The sequence below is a fragment of the Anabrus simplex genome, chromosome 3, assembly GCF_040414725.1.
Source record: "Anabrus simplex isolate iqAnaSimp1 chromosome 3, ASM4041472v1, whole genome shotgun sequence".
Lineage (NCBI taxonomy): Eukaryota > Metazoa > Arthropoda > Insecta > Orthoptera > Tettigoniidae > Anabrus > Anabrus simplex.
This window is the reverse complement of record NC_090267.1, coordinates 98,954,283-98,972,748: the sequence shown is the minus strand read 5'-3', so window position 1 is coordinate 98,972,748 and position 18,466 is coordinate 98,954,283.

Below are 18,466 nucleotides of genomic sequence, written 5' to 3'. Positions count from 1 at the left end.
AATCATTTTATTCACGATGAGTGAGATGGTACTTCAGGGGAAGGACTAAAATTTAATTCTCAAAGATTTATATTATTAGTCGTCCTATCGATGAACCCTACATAACTAAAGTTATATAGCATTAAATTTCCGATCATTTATGCCTTATACATTTTTACCATAACGGCTATGATAACGCAGATTTTCATGAATTTGTATTTTTGTTGCTAAGTCCATATCAACGCCGAGCCAAGAAAATGGGTTAACAGGGTTAAACGTCCAGTTGACGCGCCATTGCATTTGGCCGCTAATCACACAATACTAGACGAGACACCACAGCGACCTGCCTAACAGACGTGTGGGGAGTGTCTGTCCCTTTCTCCGCTGTGCCCACGTTTGCGACACACAGCGCGCTGCTGCGGCGCGTTAGTGCAACTAACCTTTTGATCCACCTACGTATCTGACGGTGAGATGGCGGCTCCGGTCTAGAAAGTCAAGAATAACGGCCGAGATGATCCGTCGTGCTGACCAAATGACACCTCGTAATCTGCATGCCTTCGGGCTGAGCAGCGGTCGCTTGGTAGGCCATGGCTCTTCGGGGCTGTTGTGCCATGGGGTTTGGTCTTTGGTTTGGTAAAATCGGATGTCTGCTGATAAGTGATTTCACGAAAATACGGCCGTTCACCAGCCGTCATGACGCTGGTTCAGGGACTGGACGCGGATTTCCTCCATTGCTTGGTGTACCGTCGGAACAGAAGCTTAGAGAATAAATTGACTAAGTAATGTGTATCAGTGGCCTACTACTCTTTATTCTTATATAAGGAAGAAATAAACAAACGCCATGGCAGAGCAGCCCCGAAGGGCCATGTCCAACCGAGCGACCGCTACTCAGCCCGAAGGCCTGCAGAGTACAAGGTGTCGTGTGGTCAGCCCGACGAGTCGTCTCGACCGTTATTCTTGGCTTTCCATACAGGATTCGCTTTCTCACCGTCAGATAGCTCCTCAATTGTAATCACGTGGGCTGAGTGGACCCCGTTCCAGTCCTCGTCCAACTTTTTTTCAAATTTTGTGTCAGAGTCGGGAATCGAACCCGCACCTCCGGGGTTGGCAACTAATCACACTAAGCACTGCACTAACCACACGTCTGGCACGCAATCTAGTTATTAGAAATTGTATGCCACCATTTCTCCTAAACCCGTCGGCCAAAATACTTTTCGACCAAGGGGATTCGAACCAGGTAATCACGATGTCAGACCATATAGACTGGATGCCTTACCGATCATAGCCAACGGGCGGGCTCTCTACTAATCAGAACGAAAATGACCGCCACCGTAGCGTAACGCTTGGAAGTATTAACAGCCACGCTACCGAGCAAGTAGCCGCGTGGATTGGGTCACGTAGCTCTCAACAGTACAGTGGGTCCGAACCCCAATGTCCGCAGCCCTCAAGATGGTTTCCCGTGCTTCCCCATTTCATTTCTGGCAAATGCTGGGGCTGTACCTTAATTAAGGCCCGCTCCTAGGCCTTTCTCACTCCCACGATCGTCGTGAGACCTATCTGGGTCGGTGCAACGTACAGCAAAATTGTAAAAGAGTGGGGGCTGCCAGGGCCTGGGGTCACAAAAGAACAAGATTTGAACCAAGGAACGTCAGATAGGAAAGATAAAAGTGAGTATCCTGACATAAGATAAATGGAAGCACTGCCTCCCATTAGGAAAAGCATGGTCGCCAACTTGTACTCCCAAAATTTAAGCCCAAAGGTCTCCTTTAAGTCACACTGTACGGTAGGCGTTGGATATCGTGGAATTTATTCTACTAACGCCACGCACAGGGGGATTTAATAATAATAATAATAATAATAATAATAATAATAATAATAATAATAATAATAATAATAATAATAATAATAATAATAATTGTTACCGAGTTTTAGTGGTAGGTAGAGGTGAAAGAAGGTGCGGGTGTGAATAGGTCTCCAACTACGGAATTAAAGTTAAATGTAAAATTTAACAAGGTTATATTTTCTTTTTAAAATGACGAAATAACAAGCATTGCAGGTACAGAGTAGCAAATTAACAAAATGTATGTACAATATTTACTAGATTTGGGCTCAGCGCCCTTGCTTCACAATTCGTGGGCAATCAGCCCAACCTTACTTCAAAATAAGTTTTACCACAGGGGCAGAAAACCCCATTCATGTTCAGGAACATTTGCTCCAAATTACACTGAAAAGCCTCCACGAGGCATACAATACTCAATTTTCGAAAAAAAGAGCCACTCGCTCTCAACTCTAAGCCTCTCAAAGGCCACACCAAACTCCACCTTCAAGTTGTCCTCACTGGACATAGACACAGGGGTAAAATACCCAACCTACTGAGGTCTATTAAATGAAAAGGGGTAATTACATGACCTCCAAAATAACAATTTGAGAGGAGGCGATCTGCACTCCTAATACACTTTGTTTTTAAAAACCTAATCTGGCTCTAGGCCACTAATGCAAGGGCTAATCCCATACTACAGAGGTGACTTTTAGAAAAGGACAATTTATTTTACGTTAACTAAGAATAGGTTGAGAAAAATAAGTTCACCTCAAAACAATATGATTGGGAACTCGAGAGGGTTAAGCACTCTCTACCCCGATATGCAGTTTAAAAGATGGAATAGATACAAGTTCCTTTACATTTTAGGGAAGGTTACATAATGGAAAAACTTCGGACCCGCCCCGAGAGTTAAACTGCTGAGCAAGCAAGAAAAGAAGTAATTAATCGGCCATTACCTGGTTGTTGACTGTCGCCGAAGAAAGAGGCGCTTCCCGCCCCCTGCTATGTACTTTACACACTGAAAGATGGAACAGAAGTGGCCCGGAGACCCTAAAATCAGCAGTTTATATCCTCTCGCGGAAGGTTCGAGGCGTTAGGGGAATGAAAACACCCTCCCACAAACACTTTATTGCGTAGGATACAGCAACATATTCAAGTTGGGGGAAGATACCTCGGATTGGTCAGAAATTAATAAAAGAAATTCGGGATAGGTTAAGTACAAAACAAGGGGAAGGAGAGGGGTATACAGGCAACTTAAACAGTAACAGAAAGAAATTTAACAAGAAACAAACTTTTGAAATAAAAATTTCTCCAAAAAAAAAAAAAAATAAATAAACAGTTCTTTCACTCCGCACTAGGGTGCACTATTGTTGATCTTCAGTAGTGTCCTCTAGAAGAGAAAGTTCACACTTCTTACTACAAGCAAAACAAAATACGTCGAAAATGAGACAGTTCAAAAACTCTAAAATTTCCAGGTAGTGACATCTTCTGAGAAACTTGAAAATTAATACCGTCAATAAAGTTCAGACTTCCTCCAGCAGAGGAGTTTCAACTGGCGCAACTTTTAAATTAGCGGCGTGGAGGTGTACCGCCCGGTACAGACCTCCCCCCCCCCCCAAAGTTCCTCCAGAGGTGACACATGAAATTTGTTTAAAAACAAGGTCCAAGTTTTGATGTAGATATGGAGATGGTTTGATTCAGTTTCAAAATTTGGTTGTTGCAGGTGAAGTAAAGTCTTTATGGTTGTAGAAGTGGAATTCAGAAGATAAACTTTTAATACTTGAAAGTGAAGAAAAATTTTGCAATGTCCACCAAATATTGCTGTTGAATTCCCAAGTGTAGTCATTGCTTATAGTAACTGTTCATGTAGTTGATGTTGATTAAGTTGGATGGCCAGACCGGCCGTTGCAGCTTGCGTCCAAAGGAGGCCGCTCGGACGCCTCAAGTACCCTGAGATACCGCTCGCCCGCACTATGAGGGGAGCAGTGGTGTTGAAGCACGCCGCGCCCGCGGTGAACATATACAGGCTGCGGGCAAGTAGCAGGTTTGCGCCGGGCCTTGGCCGGGAGGAGAGCTCCGGCTCGCCTTGCACATGTCGTCCTCGCTGGGGTCGAGGGGGCCCTTCCGCTAGCCCAGTCGCGGCACGGCGCCACGCGGCTGCGGGGGCACTGAAACATTAAAACTAGGCGGCAGAATTGTTGGACCATCATCTTTTTTTTTTGAGGGCACAGGCTTGGTTGAGAGGTTGAGGGGCCAGCGGCGTGCAGATATCCATGGCATTTAATATAAGCAAGCCACAGTGTGTATAGCAGGAGACGGGAGCGTGGTAATGGCCGTGGTAAGGACAGAATGGCAGTTTACCGGTGCGGGGAGGGTTTACAAAAATACTTACATATGAAACTAAATTTTATAGAAGGGGCAGAAAGCCATAAAAGTGAAACTCAAAAAATATAACCTTCATATTCCTTTCAAATTATATGAAGCAAGTTGACACAAAATTTACACTGGTTTCACCTGTGACAGGTGAACCCTAAATATCCTCTCGGTGACTGGATTACTTAATAACAACGTAACCGGCGTAAGAAAATCGAGAATGATACAAGGCCCATGAAATCTGGGGGCAAGCTTGCCCGCGGGAACAAAGTTCTTGACCATAACTTGGTCACCTACATTCAAAGGGGTGGGTCTCCGTCCACGATCATACCTTTCCCTAACCTTTTCATGAGACACTTTAAGATTGGCTTTAGCCTTCTTCCAAAGATCTTTAATGTGGTCCGGATCTATTGTCTCGGGTAGAATGTCACTCAGAGACCAGAGGTTAGAGAGCGGCGTGTTGGGAACAAACTTGAACATCAAAGAGGCTGGAGTAAATTTATGTGATTCATGAACCGCCGAATTTAAAGCAAAGCTAACCAATGCAGGGACGTATCCCACCTGGAATGATCTTCATGATGATAGGCAATAAGCGCGGACCTGAGATTACGGTTAACCCGTTCAGCCAGAGATGGTTGAGGGTAATAAGCAGAAGTAGTTACATGAGAGATGGACAAGTCGAAACAGAATTTACGAAAAAGATTAGATGTGAACGCCTTAGCAATATCAGACACAATATATTGGCACGGACCAAAAGAGGCAAAAATAGAATTTAAGCAAGTAATGGTAGACTGAGCGGTAGCCAGCTTAGTCGGAAATAACCAGGAAAATCTAGTAAAGCCATCTACGCATACAAAGATAAACTTGTTAGCATTTCCCTTAGACTGGGGGAAGGGTCCTACATAATCAATATACAGGCGTTCCATGGGGCGCGACGCTTGATGAGAAGACATGGTTGGTTTACTAAGCAAACAGGGTTTGCAAGCCTTCACTAGTTCATGGATTTCACCGTCCATACCTTTCCAGATGAACATTTCACGAATCTTCTCACGAGTTTTAAAGATTCCAAGATGCCCTCCTAATGGGGTCTCATGATAATACTTGAAGATCATAGGTACAAGAACAGCTGGAACGACAACTTTCATCATCTTATCATGCCTCGAGGGGCAACATAGAACACCATTCCTCAGAACATAAGGGACGACATGTTCCCCAGAAGAAAGGGTTTCCATTATCGGAGCCAGCGTCGGATCTTCACGTTGGTATTTCTCGATATCCATAAAGAGCATGGGAACATCTGTTAAGATGGCATTAACATCAGATAGTATGGACTCGGAAGGTGATGAACTATCGACCGGTTCATGGGTCTCGACGTCGTTGGAAAACATACGGCTGAGTCCATCAGCAACAATATTTTCGGTACCTCTGATATGCCTGACATCGAATTGGAAGGCAGAAATACGGATGGCCCAACGGGCTATACGACCAGTACGACGCGGCCTACCTAAGACCCAGCTTAAAGCTTGATTATCTGTCTCCAGGTCAAATTTGACGTGTTCCAGATAGAGACGGAACTTTTCTAAGGCGAATAAGACTGCCAAACCTTCGAGCTCATAGATAGAATACTTGGCTTCTTGAGCCGATAGAGTCCTAGATGCATAGGCGATGGGTCGCCTCCCTAGTTCCGTCTCTTGAAGAAGGACTGCCGCTACTGCTGACGACGACGCGTCGGTTTTGGACGATGAATTTCTTCGAGAAATCAGGAATAGCAAGTACAGGGGCATTACAGAGAGTTAATTTAAGATCTTCAAAAGCGGCTTGTTGAGAAGGTCCCCACTCGAATTTGATGCCTTTCCTACGAAGAAGGTTCAAGGGCGCCGCTCTATTAGCGAAGTTAGGAATAAACTTCCTGAAGAAATTCACCATACCTATGAACCTGGCGATACCTTTAATGTCCTTGGGAGGTTTAAAATCACGGATGGCCTGTGTTCTAGACTGATCGACTGCTACACCATCAGGTGACACAATATGCCCTAGGAATGACATAGAGGGCTTAGCAAAGGCAACCTTGGACAACTTGACAGTTAACCCAGCCTTACGAAGGCGATCGAGAACTTCTCGCAGATGATCTAGATGTTCTTCAAAAGTCTCTGAAAATACGACGACATCATCCAAGTAGTGATATAAGTACTCAAATTTGATGTCGGAGAAGACCCTATCTAGTAGCCTAGTGAGTACAGCTGCTCCCGTGGGGAGCCCGAAAGGCACGCGGTTGTATTCGTATAAGTTCCAGTCCGTGGAAAACGCTGTGAGGTGTTTAGACTCTTCGGCAAGGGGAATTTGATTATAGGCCTGATTCAGGTCCAAGATAGTAAAGAACTTGGCCTTACGGAACCATGAAAAACAAGAATGAAGGTCGGGAAGGGGCACAGATTGTAACACCACCTTCCGATTGAGAGCCCTATAATCAATGACAGGCCTGAAGCCTCCTTGGGGTTTCGGGACTAGAAAAATAGGCGAAGAATACGCCGACTTAGAGGGCCTAATAATACCATCCTTCAACATTTGATCGATGATTTCTTTCAATGCCTTCATTTTAGGTGGAGATAGCCTATATGGTGGAAAACGGACAGGAATCGAATCCGTGACCTCAATTTTGTATTCAATAAGGTCAGTAACACCAAGAGTATCAGAGAACACCTCTGGAAATGACTGACACAATTTACGAATACTATCAGCCTGCTCCTCAGGTAGATGTCTAAGGTCTAACAACATCTCATCCTGGGTAGGCGAAATAGATGAACATGATACAGAATTACACTTTAACAAGGGAATTTTACAATTGGACGCAAACTTGAATGTGCACGACCTACTCTGGAGATCGAGCACAAGACCAGTGTGAGAAATGAAGTCCGCTCCCAGAATGATGGGGCAAGACAAGTGCTTAGCCACAAACAGTTTGATTTTCCATGTAAATTTAAAAATACGAATTTTGGCATTTACAGAACCTAGAATTTCTAAGGGGGATGAATTAGCCGAAACATATTGAACAGGAGATGAATCATAGTCAGGTAATTTACAAACAGACTTAAATTTTGAATACCATAGGTCCGAAATAATTGAACAAACACTGCCTGAATCTAATAGAGCTGTTATAGGCTCGTTATTTAACTCAATCTTAAGAAAAGGAACAGGTGCGGCGGTATCCGCCGCAATCCTAAGACATTCTTTAGGGCATTCAAAAGATGAATTTGAAGACTGATCGTTCCCTGAATTCACGACCTTTTTGTCAGGGGCTGAGCCTTGGGAAGCAGAATTAGTCGACTCAGCCGAAGCCGCTAGTCACATTTTATTATTGGCATTGGTGGAATTTGCACAAGAAGTTGAGCAGGAGGGGGTGCTATTTGAGTTTGGGCAATTCTTGGCGATATGTGAGAAAGCCCCACATTTAAAACAGCCTTGTGATGAACCAGCCCCATTCCTTGTCCCACTCGACTTGATCAGTGGACACTTATTGCGAAGATGGTCAGGCGACCCGCAAGCATAACATTTACGGGAATTGACTGGTCGGCGAGGTGGAGGCCGAGGATTACTAAAAGAAGGAGGGGGTTCTTTCGCGACACGCAAAGAATCGGCGTATCTAACTCCTTCCGCTGAGACGGCCAATGCTTCAAGTTCAGAGAAAGTTTGCGGGCACGCCGCGAAACACAAATATGACCTATAGGGTGGTGAGATACCTTCCACAATGGCTTGTACAATCTGATCCTCAGGGAAGTGAAGAGCAAACACCCTAGTATAAAACTTAATGTCCTGTATGAAATCAGCCAAGTTTTCATCCAAGCGTTGTACACGGTAATAGTACTTCTGAATCAGAGATGACCTCGCGCGGGCGGGAATAAAATTTGCAAGCAAGTGTGCATGAAAATCTTCAATAGATGACTGTTCAGCTATGGCTCTTACTATTTTGTCAGAGAGAATACCAATTGCATAAGGATAGATAATTTGCAAAATTTGACATGGAGAAAGAGAAAAAACAAGGGCATGATCCTGAAATTCAACTAGAAATCTTAAAAATGAAATTACGTCACTGGTGGTATTAACGGAAAACTTAAGAGATACCTCTGAGCAACATTGCCAATGGATGAGGCAAGCTGCTAAATCCTGGTGACATAGTAGGTAAAGGTTTCAATGGCAAGGAAGTTAATTCAGAACGTACATTATTTAATGAGTTACGGCGTTCAGACTCGTCCAATGGGGCAGAGGTTGTTTGAGCAGCAATGGTTTTCCTATTTGCTTCTCCCTTAGGAGGCTCTTCCTCACTACCTACATTCACTGTGGTGGGTAGATCGCTTTTGGGAGGAACCTCCCCAGTTAACAATTGAGTGACCTTGCTAGACAAATCAGAAATATTTTCAAGCAGCGTACTAGCTTCCTTCCTCTGAACGTCATTCAACTTCAGAGACAACAGATCGTTAACTCTATTTGAAAAGTGATGTAGCCTGGCTTGCACACGCTTAATTTGATTAGGAGAAGGATCATTTTCATAAAAAAAACTAACTACAGAGGCTAGCCCAGTAATATTCTCGACGATCGTGGAAAGAGAGTCGTCAATTTCTTTCTCTCCCAAGGTGGGGATGGAAATAGGCAACTCAAGGGACTCTCTAAGCTTGTTTGTGTCTATCGCAACCGTGCCTCCAGATTGCACATTTCTAATAGTCAATTCATAGATCAACTCCTCCTTGCGCAAATAGTTAAGATGGAGAACATCGCGAGGCCCGGGCATGATGACAGAACAATTTTGAAAAAAAAAAAAAATCAAAAAATTCCAGCAACTGAGAAAATTGTTAGAGTTCGGAACAAAACAATGGTTAGCCGTCAAAAGGGGCTAAATTGAGACCCATTCAACCACGCTCTCCTACCACTTGTTACCGAGTTTTAGTGGTAGGTAGAGGTGAAAGAAGGTGCGGGCGTGAACGGGTCTCAAACTACGGAATCAAAGTTAAATGTAAAATTTAACAAGGTTATATTTTCTTTTTAAAATGACGAAATAACAAGCATTGCAGGTACAGAGTAGCAAGTCAATAAAATGTATGTACAATATTTACTAGATTTGGGCTCAGCGCCCTTGCTTCACAATTCGTGGGCAATCAGCCCAACCTTACTTCAAAATAAGTTTTACCAGAGGGGCAGAAAACCCCATTCATGTTCAGGAACATTTGCTCCAAATTACACTGAAAAGCCTCCACGAGGCATACAACACTCAATTTTCGAAAAAAAGAGCCACTCGCTCTCAACTCTAAGCCTCTCAAAGGCCACACCAAACTCCACCTTCAAGTTGTCCTCACTGGACATAGACACAGGGGTAAAATACCCAACCTACTGAGGTCTATTAAATGAAAAGGGGTAATTACATGACCTCCAAAATAACAATTTGAGAGGAGGCGATCTGCACTCCTAATACACTTTGTTTTTAAAAACCTAATCTGGCTCTAGGCCACTAATGCAAGGGCTAATCCCATACTACAGAGGTGACTTTAGAAAAGAACAATTTATTTTATGTTAACTAAGAATAGGTTGAGAAAAATAAGTTCACCTCAAAACAATATGATTGGGAACTCGAGAGGGTTAAGCACTCTCTATCCCAATACGTAGTTTAAAAGATAGAATAGATACCAGTTTCTTTACATTTTTAAGGAAGGTTACATAATGGAAAAACTTCGGACCCGCCCCGAGAGTTAAACTGCTGAGCAAGCAAGAAAAGAAGTAATTAATCGGCCATTACCTGGTTGTTGACTGTCGCCGAAGAAAGAGGCGCTTCCCGCCCCCTGCTATGTACTTTACACACTGAAAGATGGAACAGAAGTGGCCCGGAGACCCTAAAATCAGCAGTTTATATCCTCTCGCGGAAGGTTCGAGGCGTTAGGGGAATGAAAACACCCTCCCACAAACACTTTATTGCGTAGGATACAGCAACATATTCAAGTTGGGGGAAGATACCTCGGATTGGTCAGAAATTAATAAAAGAAATTCGGGATAGGTTAAGTACAAAACAAGGGGAAGGAGAGGGGTATACAGGCAACTTAAACAGTAACAGAAAGAAATTTAACAAGAAACAAACTTTTGAAATAAAAATTTCTCCAAAAAAAAAAAAACAGTTCTTTCACTCCGCACTAGGGTGCACTATTGTTGATCTTCAGTAGTGTCCTCTAGAAGAGAAAGTTCACACTTCTTACTACAAGCAAAACAAAATACGTCGAAAATGAGACAGTTCAAAAACTCTAAAATTTCCAGGTAGTGACATCTTCTGAGAAACTTGAAAATTAATACCGTCAATAAAGTTCGGACTTCCTCCAGCAGAGGAGTTTCAACTGGCGCAACTTTTAAATTAGCGGCGTGGAGGTGTACCGCCCGGTAGAATAATAATAATAATAATAATAATAATAATAATAATAATAATAATAATAATAATAATAATAATAATAATAATAATAATAATAATAATAATAATAATACATTATTATTTATTTATTTATTTATTTATTTATTTATTTATTTATTTATTTATTTATTTATTTATTTATTTATTTATTTATTTATTTATTTTACATTTCATGGCCTACATTGAACCACTCTAGTCAATTATACTTTTTTTTTGCTAGTTGCTTTATGTCGAGCCGACACAGATAGGTCTTATGGCGATGATGGGATAGGAAAGGCCTAAGAATTAGAAGAAAGCAGCCGTGGTCTTAATTAAGGCACAGCCCCAGCATTTCCCTGGTGTGAAAATGGAAAACCACGGAAAGCCATCTTCATAGCTGCCGACAGTGGGATTCGAACCCACTATCTCCCGTATGCAAGCTCACAGTCAATTATACAAAGGATTTCTTGATTTCCTATCAGCTCGATATTTTTTTCATTCTGAGGGATGTTGCCTTCCTATGTTTTGTTGAAAACACCCTCCCATTAGTATTGATCTTGGTCTGTAGCCTGGTGTGTGTGTCTTGATGTATCTTAAATTTTTCTCTTTTTTTTTTTTTTTTGAGATCGTCTATTGTTATTTGTAGTTCTTTAATATCCTACTTTAATTTCTGTGATCCATTTAATCTTGGTCTTGCTGTTATATCATTTTTCAATTCTTCTTCTGCTAATTCTGGGGTCAGGTGTTCTGATAAGGTGTCCAAGGAATGATATATATTATTTACTAATCGTGCTCAATACAGGTTCAATTTCCTTATAAACTGTTTTATTTGATGCCATTCTCCATTGTCCATTCATTTGATACTGTTTATTTAGGTATTCTGTCTTAAATATTCTGTCTGCTTCAGCTGTATTAGGCCTAGTAGTTTTAAAAATGGTTTCACAGCGTAAATTATTTCTGGCTCTGTGACTGTTTTATAGTGTCTTTAGTTTTCTGCTATCGATAAGCTTTTTTCAATTTTATGTAGTCTTGGTAATATAATTTGCTTTGTTTGATTTATTTATTATGTTATCCTAACCTGGTTTCTCATTAAGATTCTCATTAAGTTATTATTTGTCCTAAATACTTAAACTTGATTTCTTTCCCATCAATTGTTATTTTATTTACCAATGTGGGATATGTAAACATGATCTCAGTTATTTCATAGGATATTGTAAGACCTATTTTTTTTCTACTTCCTCTAGAGATTTAATTTGGTCTCGAGTTTCCTGAATATTGTTGGACAATAGAACAAGGATATCAGTAAATCTTAAACACTTTAAACTTAAATTTTGTTTGTACCTTGTACCATTTCCTTATTATAAATTTTAATACAAAATTATATAGTAATGCTGATAAACAGTCTACTTGTCTTAAACCTGTTTTAATCAAAAATGGTTCAGAAATCCCTCCTCTAAATTTTGCTTTTGATATGGTATTAGCTAAAGTAATTTCTATCAGTTTAATTCATTTAGGATGGAGTTCAAAATTCCGTAAAACTTTTAACTTTGAAGGTCTATGTATACAATCATATGCCTTCTTAAAGTCAACAAGCGTTATTACTATGTGCTTGTTTTATATTCTGTAGTACGTCAATATTAATTTTAGAGTGATGATCTGTTCAGCACAACTTTTACAGGGTCTAAAGCCTCCTTGGTATTATCAAACTCTTTTTCTAGTTGATCTTTAATCCTTCCATATAAGATCTAGGGAAAAATCTTGTATCCGCAGTCGAAGATAGACTATCCTCTATAATTATCCGGATTACTCTAATCTCCTTTTTTTATGAATAGGGTGTATTAAAGCTGTTGTCCAATGTTCTGGAAAGTGTTCAGTGATCCAAATTGTTTTTAAAGTCGTGGGTAAGGAAATACGAACCGTATTACTTGAATGTTTCCACATCTCCACAAAAACCTGATCTTCTCCGCATGCCTTATAATTTTTAAGTTCTTTAATGTTTTTTTCTAATTATTGAAATGTTGGAGGGTCTGTGTTATTAAATTTGGTTTTTATTGGAGTATTTGTATTAATTTGTAATAGTTCTTTAGGTTCTTCACAGTTCAAAAGTTTACTGAATGCATTCGCCATAACCTCAGAATTTTCACCACGGTACTACTGATATATGCCATATTTTCCATTTTCATCTTTCAACATTAATGTAGGAGGAGCATATTTCTGTAGTTGTCTTCCAAAAAATTTATAATAGGCTCTAGAATTGGTGTTATCAAAATTATCAAAATTAACTTCAATGAAGTTTATTATATTTTATATTATAATATTTTGCGAGAATTTATTCCTGATATTTTTTTAGGTTGATAGCTTTTTCTTCTGATTTATGAACTTCGAACTTCAACCATGCCTGGTGTCTCTCTTTATGAATATCATCACATATTGTCGTCCATCAAGCACGTTTCTTACGACGGTTCAATGGAGCTAAATTTTCTGCTTGCTTTTTGTGAATTTGGATCAATTCTTCATGGTCATCTGTCAGTTTTATAGTTTGCGTGACTTCCTTATATTTGCCAATTTTTTTTATGTTGTGGTTCATAATTCCTCTTTACTTTATTAGTTTTGATATTCTTCTTCTTTAGCGGTGTGAATTTCAGTTTAATTTTGACAATGTAGTGATCAGAAGCAGTATCTATCCCTCTTAATACTTTTACCTTATGAATTTCCTTATGAAAAATATATCCATACAAATATGGTCCTCCAATTTGGATACATCCAAGATATAAGCTTGTTTGTTTTCCTTTCGAAATATGTTGAAATAGATATTGATATAGATGCAAAGTTCAACAAGTTGTTGGCCATTCTTGTTTGTACGTTTATGCGGAGCCCATTTTCCAATTATATCTCTATAATTTTCCCTTCCTAATTGGGCATTAAACTCCCCTAATATATTTTTTACTTTTATTTACATTGTTTATTATGTGTTCAAGGAGATCCCAAGCTTTATCCACTTCTTTACTTCTTCGTGATATGTAGGAGCATGAGCATTTATTATTGTATAAATTTTGTTTGTTGTTTTAAAGGTGAGAGTTACAATTCTTGGTGATATTGCTTGAAAATCAATTATGGAATCATGCTTTATTTCCTAATCTAATATTTCCTGCATCACCTGACTTCGTTCGATTACACTCCATTACTTTTGTTTTGGACTTACAATAATAATAATAATAATAATAATAATAATAATAATAATAATAATAATAATAATAATAATACTTGCTTTTATTTGCCAGTACCTAAAAGTCACTTTTACGGTTTGCGGAGACGCCAAGGTTCCGGAATTTAGTCCTGCAGGAGTTCTTTTACGTGCCAGTAAATCTACCGACACGACGCTGACGTATTTGAGCACGTTCAAATACTACCGGACTGAGCCAAAATCGACCCTGGCAAGTTGGGGCCAAAAGGTCAGCGCCTGAACCGTCTGAGCCACTCAGCCCGGTGGAGGTGACATAGAAGCTCAATAAAAGGATACACCAGTCACACTCAGGTCCACTGTATGCACACTATCTTGGTACACCTTTTCAGTGACACCTGGCCTTTCTGTGACAGCTGAAAGTGAATAGTCTCTGGGCTATCATTCAAACATATAGAGGACTGCTTACTTTTAGACTAGACTGAAACACTTATGGAGTGAAGTACGTTAATTCTGGGAAGTTAAACTTCTTGTACAGCGTAGGAGAAAGGCTGGTAATGTAATGAACGTTTTCTTCTTTGGTCGTAAGACTGTGAATATTCTGGGATTTCAAATGGAACCTTAAAGCCAACTTATCGACTGAGTTCTCCTCTCCCTCAACTCCTCAGACCCCCCTCCTTCCTCCCACTCTGTCTGTCTAGGCCCATATTTCCATCGGCAGATTGCACCCACCTTCTGCAGCTTTGTGTTCCAGTTAATTCCAAAACGCTGAACTTGAAAAGCCTATATACCAAAACCTAGCTATACGGTACACCATACAAGAACCTCCCATCCACGAGTTACTATATTTCCGAAGAGTAGAAGAAGGAGAAGATGGCAGAAAAGGAGAGAAAATAATCTCAAGGGAGCTTTTAAAATCTATCGAAGCAGATGAAACCTTTGGATTCCCGAGTTAGAGGGGGTTACAGAGAGGCTGGGTCTGCCACATTGTTGTCGCTAGGAAAATGTGCACCATCGTTACCGCTTGACTAATCTTTAAAAGAACAAGGATCCTCACTCGCTTTTTTTCTTACACGTATTAAAAAACAGCTCTTTGCTATTATTTCTCGTCTCTCTTAAGATATTGCCGGGGAGTGAGGACAATGTTGTACTTTACAATTTCCCTGGGACAAAACCACCAACAGATATTATTGTGAGGGTGTCATGTGCTTTGTACGCGTGCGCGCTTTGAGGCCGCGGCGGCGACTAGGTCGATGACCCAAACAAAGCATGACTTGCCCCACATTACGATCCTACAGTTACCGAACATGGGGTTGTAGAAAATGAAAGCCGATCTTTTGATAAGGAAGGATCGAATTTCCGCTATTTACATTGTTACTCTGTAAAGCATACTTGGTTAGTTTTGACAATGAAAGTATTTAAATGAAAAGCACCAGTACTTTAAAATGACCGAGTGAGTTGACTACCCGGTCTGAGTCATTTAGCTCAGCTTGCATTCGAGAGATAGTGGAATCGAATCCCACTGTCGGCAGCCCTGAAGATGACTTTCCGTAGCTTCCCAATTTCACATCAGGCAAATACTGGGGCTGTACCTTAATTAAGAGCACGGTCGCTTCTTTCCCAATTATTCCCAATCCGATTGTAGCCAAAAGAGTTGTCTGTGTCAGAGTGATGAAAAATAAAAGGTAAAAAACAAACGCTTCCGAATGGCATGCACATCAATGTTTTCAAATAAATAAATAAATAAATAAATAAATAAATAAATAAATAAATAAATAAATAAATAAATAAATAAATAAATAAATAAATAAATAAATAAATAAATAAATAAATAAATAAATAAATAAATAAATAAACAAATAAATAAATAAATAAATCATGTGATTGTTATATTATTTCTTTCATATACTTTCAATGTATACAGGAGACGTTTTGAAAAACGAGAACATAGAAAGTCCCGTACTAATGTGATCCGTGGGTGAGAGTAAGTTGGATAAAAACCAGTGTGGTTTCAGATCACGAAAGGGCTGTCAGGATCATATTTTCAGCATGCGCTAGGTAACTGAAAAATGCTACGAGAGGAATAGACAGTTATATTTACTTTTAGAAGATTTAGAGAAAGCATATGACAGAGTACTGGGGGAAAGGATGCTCACCGTACTGGGATACTATTTGATTAAGGGTGGATTATTAAAATGAATCAAAGGCATTTATGTTGACAATTGGACTGCAGTGAGAATTGATGGTAGAATGAGTTCTTTGTTCAAGGTACTTGCAGGGTTTAGACAGGGCTGTAATCTTTCACCTTTGTGGTTCGTAGTTTACATGGATCATCTACTGAAAATAATAAAGTGGCAGGGAAGGATTCGGTTAGGTGGAAATATAGTAAGCAGTCTAGCCTATGCTGACGACTTGCTCTTAATGGCAGATTGTGCCAAAAGTCTGCAGCCTAATATCTTGGAACTTGAAAATAGGTGCAATGAGTATGGTATGAAAATTAGCCTTTCGAAGGCTAAATTGTTGTCAATAGGTAAGAAATCCAAGGTCCGACTCGTTGGCTGAATAGTCAGCGTACTGACCTTCGGTTCAGAGGGTTGCAGGTTAGATTCCCGGCCGGGCCAGGATTTTAATCGCTTTTGACTAATTCTTCTGGATCGGGGAGTGGGTATTTGTATCCGTCCCAACACTCCCCTCTTCATTTTCAAACAACATACCACATTACCAACCACCACAGAAACACGCAAAAGTGATTACATCCCTCCATATAGGGTTGCGCCAGGAAGGGCATTTGGTCGTAAAACAGGGCCAAGTACACATGTGTTACGCAGTTCGCACCCATGACTCCACAGGTGTGGGATAAAGCGGTAGGAAAAGAATAAGGTAAGAAATCCAAGAGAATTGAATATCAGATAGGGGATACAAAGTTGGAACAGGTAGATAATTTCAAGTATTTAGGATGTGTGTTCTCCCAGGATGGTAATATAGTAAGTGAGGTTGAATCAAGGTGTAGTAAAGCTAATGCAGTGAGCTCGCAGTTGCGATAAACAGCATTCTGTAAGGAGGAAGTCAGCTCCCGGACGTAACTATCGGTCTGTTTTCAGACCAAATTTGCTGTACGGGAGTGAAGGCCGGGTGAACTCACTATATCTGATTTATAAGTTAGAAGTAACAGACATGAAGTTAGCAAGAATGATTGCTGATAGAAAAAAATAGGTGGGGATAGTGGCAAGAGGGTACTCGTAATGAAGATATAAAGGCTAAGTTAGGAATGATGGATGAAGCAGTAGGCTACGCATAAACCGGCTTCGGTGGCGGTGCCATTTGGGGCGAATGGAGGAGGATAGGTTAATCAGGAGAATAATGGACTCTGTTATGGAGGTTAAGAGGAGTAAAGGGACACCAAGACGACGAGGTTAGACTCGATTTCTAAAGATTTAAAGATAAGAGGTATAGAACTAAACGAGGCAACAGAACTAGTTACAAGCAGAGGATTGTGGCAGCGTTTAGTAAATTCACAGAGGCTTGCAGACTGAACGCTAAAAGGCGTAACAGTATATAATAAAGTTGTATGATGTACTAACGCGAAGTCTTTACGGTTTCCGGTAAGTGTCGCTGTATAGTGCGGAGGTGCCAACATTTTAAGTGAGTTTGCCGTAATCCCCCTCCTCCCCGGAAATTTTCGAATCAAATCCAAAGTATCACCTACCTTCTCGATAACATCATCCCCTTTGACCTTCCCGACAGCAGTCTATTATAAAATATTTCATATTACACAGCAAAAATGCACATTACTAGTTAGTTCCATAATAAAATATTCTTTCTAGCTTGTTTCGAGCTGGGCTGAGTGGCACAGACGGTTGAAACGCTGGCCTTCTGACCCCAAGTTGGCAGGTTCGATCCTGGCTCAGTCCGGTGGTATTTGAAGGTGCTCAAATACGTCAGCCTCGTGTCGGTAGATTTACTGGCACGTAAAAAGAACTCCTGAGGGACTAAATTCCGGCACCTCGGCGTCTCCGAAAACTGTAAAAAGTAGTTAATGGGACTTAAAACAAATAACATTATTATTATTATTATTATTATTATTATTATTATTATTATTATTATTATTATTATTATTATTATTATTATTATTATTATTATTATTATTATTATTATTATTATTATTATTATTAGCTTGTTTCGCACCCAGCAGCTGCTTTTTCCTTGAAGTATCCCTCCCCCTCTGATGGAATTTTCGCCTTCAGAACCAGAAGAGTTTTCAGTGTAGATGTGCTCAATGTAGTCCTGAATTCCCTCCGATTTTTCCTATCGTTGTATCGTTGCTATCTCACAAGCGCTGAAAAGTGGAGGGTTGAGTAATAACGCTTGAAAGGATTCATTTTTCCCGCTTTTCTTTTTTTCCGGTAGAAATGTGTTTTTATGGTATTGTGGCTTTTTCGTAATAATATCCCCTTTGACTGTAATGCCGTAATCATGAGATGAAATCCGTAATAATTACGGATAATCCGTAATAGTTGGCTCCTCTGTTAGTGGTATTCTTCGTAAGAAACTAGCCGTTTGCCTGGAGTGAGGGAGTTGTGTATAAGTTTTTAAAACTTGTTGGATGCAGAGTAATGTCACAACTCATAAACAACATGCTATCAGATAGATTGATCCAGGTAGTTATGGATAACAAACATAGTAGAGTTAAAAAGCT